The 4,618-nt window shown below is 46.0% G+C and overlaps 1 protein-coding gene across 1 annotated transcript in view; it reads left to right on the top strand.

Annotated features, from left to right (window-relative positions):
• Window positions 1-4,054, top strand: part of LOC123505020 — a 58,358-nt gene extending 54,304 nt beyond the window's left edge. Inside the window, exons 3-4 of the transcript XR_006675020.1 lie at window positions 3,595-3,638; window positions 3,804-4,054. The gene's annotated coding sequence lies outside the window, so the exon portion shown is untranslated. The remainder of the gene's footprint in view (window positions 1-3,594; window positions 3,639-3,803) is intronic.
• Window positions 4,055-4,618: the final 564 nt, after the last annotated feature.

The raw sequence follows: 4,618 nt of genomic DNA, 5'->3' as shown, positions 1-4,618 counted from the left end.
GGCCTTCTTATGCATTCATATCCTGGCTGGACCAAACTTCTCATCGCATTTTTAGTCAATACGTAGTTACAACAAAAGCTGAACCGTAATAAATAGCAAGGTTGGAGCTTCAAACCCATTGGGACATGGAGGGCAGGGCAGGAGGCCAACTGGTCACAATGGACGCCAGCCTGGTAAAAGTGCAGCCCTTCAGTCCTGCCTTCCTCGCGGCCATGACCTGCAGGACCGTGACCGTCCATTCAGTGAACGCTTTTCTTACTATTTTTGTTAACAATTCTCGACTCCCTCTATCTGGCCCTCTTGCCCCGCACTTGAGGGACTGGACAGCGCAGCGGCAGAGGCCGTAACTTAACATAAACATTCCGGAATCAACACAGCGGAAGACCTCACGATGTTCATTAATACAATATACAATAACAGTGCACGTGCAAAATGTTTTCTCTTCATGGTTTCTGTCTCGAATTGGACTGAAAATTAAGTTTGCCGATACAAAGCAAGATTTTCTATTTCTCTTTTATAGTGCGGCTGGACATGAATGAACATTGTTGGAGCGGAAACAGACGTGCAAAGCAAGACGTTACAGAGGAGGAGAAATATGTCTTTAAAGCAACAGACAAATACGAGAAATGGTCAGGCGTTATCAGGCTAGCATCGCCTCACTACGGGAACCATGGCGGTGGCAACTACACACAAGAAAGGGAAGAAAATGGGGAAGCAACTGCCGCTCCTGCACGACCCTCCAGCTGCCGCAACAAAGGCAAGTCAGTGTCCTCCCTCATGTTGACACCACCACCGCGTCGCCGCCTCCACCATGACCCGCGAGAGGGACGTCCCACCACCACCACCACCACCATCATCATTATAACCACCACCTGCACCGCCTGCCTGCAAACACCAGTAACCCAGGAGCTGCTACTGGTACCTCTCCCTTTCTCTCTCTCTCTCTCTCTCTCTCTCTCTCTCTCTCTCTCTCTCTCTCTCTCTCTCTCTCTGCATTACCAACATACACGCAAAAAACATAACCGACCAAACCTGTATTACGCCCTCAGAGGCAACTCCCACCTATCACCAACACGTACTGTGCCATGACCTGCAGAATCGCGCGGCACAACCCGGCAGGGACGACACGGCACCATCAACACACGTCACTCGTCACCACGTCCCTACTACCACAATGCACCACTGACGTCACTGGCTCATTGCACCAAGTCTTCACCACCACACTCACCACCATTCATCAACACCATAAGTCACTTGGTCACCATTACATTCACCACGACTATTAGTGTTACTTTATTTCCTTGTTGTGTCTTTAGTCTCATTTCCAGCTTGCAGAACACCAGAAATCAGCAAGCACCTCCTCTCGCACCATTTCTGATCACACCAGCTCCTCATTCTGTGTCTTCGTGCTCGTTCTCTCCTCCTCTTCTTCCTCCTTCGCCCCCTCCGCCAGTAACGTCGCCTTCCGGAGACTACATTCCTTCTCGTGAACCTCAATTCTTGCGTAGGCGTGGGGAGAAAGTAATTTGGAGTGACTTCCTGAACTTTAAAAACATCTGTTAATGTACTTCTCTCTCTCTCTCTCTCTCTCTCTCTCTCTCTCTCTCTCTCTCTCTCTCTCTCTCTCTCTCTCTGTGTGTGTGTGTGTGTGTCTGTCTGTCTGTCTTCTTTACCATTGTTGTTTTGAAGTGATTCATGTTTTGTTTCCACTCCCTCTTCCGTCTCCCACTTCATGTGTTCCCTTCTACCACTTTTATCAGCGGTGTCTCTTTCCCCTTTCTTCGTCTCCCTCTGCGACCCCTCCCTCTCCCCTCTCTAATGAGACATCTACAAGAAACAAACTGCCTCTTTTTTCGCCTCTTCCCCTCTTTATTGTCTCCCCTCAGTCATTTTTTTCGGGTTGCCCACTAATGACTTCAGACTCGGGAGGAGTGACACGAGAAGAGAGTGAGGGAAGGTGAAGGCTTCATTATTTGACATCAATGTGTGAAAGGGGAGAGAGGGTGAGAAAAGAACGTTTATTCGCACTCCATTTCAGAGATGCACGCAGACGATATCAAATGAAGAAAGAATTACATGAGGGGGTCTTATCGCACACCCACACCTACCTACCTACATACACACACACACACACACACACACACACACACACACACACACACACACACACGAGAACTTATAATTCTTCATCTTATCGACATTGTACTCCTTTTCCTCTCATTCCTCCTCCTCCTCCTCCTCCTCCTCTCCCGTCTCCTCCTCCTTAATGCTCTAATGCCCCTCCACCTTCCCTCACCCACTTCGCCGGCCACTCTCAGCCGGGCAGTAAACAAGTGGAGGAGAGACAAGTCACAAGTGGTCAGCATCGCCCTGGCGGCCCGTAATCGCCGAGGCAATCCATCTTGCTTCTCATTATTTGCGGGATTTGCTGTTTATCTTCGGCCGTAAATCTGTCGACGTGCAGGCCCGAGGAGGCAGCAGGGGGAGAGGTAGGGGACTGGGCTAAGAGGGAGGGAGAGAGGTAGGAGAGGTGAAAAGTGGGAAGTCGAAAGGAGGAAGAGGAGAAGGAGGAGGAGGAGGAGGAGGAAGAGGAAAAAAACGAAGAAAGGAAGGCTCTTGGTATGGAGGAAGATAAAAAAATGGCCCAGTGATGTTTTAAAGAAATATTAAAAGATGAAGGTGATAGAAAAGGCAAAATGAGCTATGACTTAGTAAAGGGAAGGGAGGAGGAGGGAATGGCGGGGCAGTACTCATAAGAGAAGTGTTTAAGCAGGTTATTAGTGCCACTGAGGGAAGGAAGGAGAGGAAAGAGAGGAATATTTACATGTAATATTAAGATACTCCTTTCCTTAGAAATGATCGTGTGTGTGTGTGTGTGTGTGTGTGTGTGTGTGTGTGTGTGTGTGTGTGTGTGTGTGTGTGTGTGTGTGTGTGTGTGTGTGTGTGTGTGTGTGTGTGTGTGTGTGTGTGTGTGTGCGTGCGTGCGTGCGTGCGTGCGTGCGTGTGTGCGAGCTCTCTGTCAATGTATTTTAATAAGATTAGGTTGAATTAAATATGTTCCGCCTCCTAATGCTACTTTATCATACACTTCTTAAAATTTATGAGAAATTTTAGCACACACAATTTCCTCCAGCAACTGGTTTCAAGAGTCAACAGCCTTAGAAAGAAAAATATCTTCTCAAATCTTTATTTCTTCCCGATTTAATAATGTTTAATGGTGTCCTCTTGATCTGCTGCTCGTAGATGTCATATAATTATCTTCGTTAATTTCCTTCTTCCTTGAAAAAAACTTGTATACATTAACATGTTTTTTTTTTATTTTCCACCTTTCTTCAAATGTGGAGAGACAGAAGTCTTCAGTATTCCCTTAATTCTTGGTTTATCAGTTTAATGTTTTGAGTTTGAAGGATCTTCTATATAACTAATGCAAACAACACTTCGCCTTTGTTTGTCTCACTTTGAGATTTGCAGAATGAACTTTTGGCATCCAGTGTCCATGCACACAATTAAGTATACTGATAACTTCTACTTTATTCTTTAGCTAATATCTGTATGATTTTTCTGCTTGAATTCAAACATTGCTTTTTCCCGCAGATACCAGTTGAAGTGTCTGTAAAAAGTCAAAATGAAGCTGTATGGTAAGTTATTATACAAAACAAGAACACAATAATCGGCATAACATGTAAAATTTGCATTTCTAAAATCTAAAAGACAATATAAATACTGAAAAAAAACTATAGAATGAGTCACGCAGAGGATTCACGGTCTTAATGTGAGTCACCTGCTCTCCCTACGCCCGGCAGCTGTCACCTGTGCACCACAGACCGCACTCCCTCACCCCACGCCCCCTGCCACCGTGATCTTGGCGGAGACCATCGTGACGACTCCCCATCACCCGCAGGCGCCAATGTGATCATTTCGCGCCCTTCTGGCACCAGAAGGGAGGAGGTGCCAGGCTGAGGGTGTCCGTCAATGCCCTCTTGCTTGACGCAATAATGAAGTGTCATGTTGGTGTCACCACGCTGTGAGATTGCTTGTTTGCATTGCAGCCATAATGTTGAACACCAGACAGATTACACTGAATAAAATGTGAAAGCTTCAAGTAACAATACCTTTCTTCACACACACCCGTACTATTTCCATTGCGTGTATGGAGCACCGTGGATGTTACTTGTTCCTGAAAAAAATATGTGCCATTTCATGGTACAAATGAAGAAAGAGAGAAAAAAAAAACACTGATCATTCCTTAAGCAAACTATCTAATCAGCTATCGAAGTGAACAGGTAAAAGATTACTTCCATCATCACTCAGTGGTGGGCACTGACTCTGTCCTCACCACGCGGCGATGGTGGCGTAGGAATGTAGGTGATGGTGAGGCAGCCACTTTTATCATACGACCAAATTCTATACAATTTCAGCAGCAGTCCAGAGCGATACTAAATAACATATCTCAATTGATACAACACTTTCTTATCCAACTCGATGGCACCTGATTTCCACACACTAACCACTATGAAACTACGAGTGTGTGTGTATGTGTGTGCGTGTGTGTGTGTGTGTGTGTGTGTGTGTGTGTGTGTTTTACTGTTTGATCTGCTGCAGTCTCTGACGAGACAGC

The sequence above is a fragment of the Portunus trituberculatus genome, chromosome 17, assembly GCF_017591435.1.
Source record: "Portunus trituberculatus isolate SZX2019 chromosome 17, ASM1759143v1, whole genome shotgun sequence".
Lineage (NCBI taxonomy): Eukaryota > Metazoa > Arthropoda > Malacostraca > Decapoda > Portunidae > Portunus > Portunus trituberculatus.
Note: the sequence above shows the minus strand (reverse complement) of the source record. Positions and strands in the feature narration are given on the sequence as shown.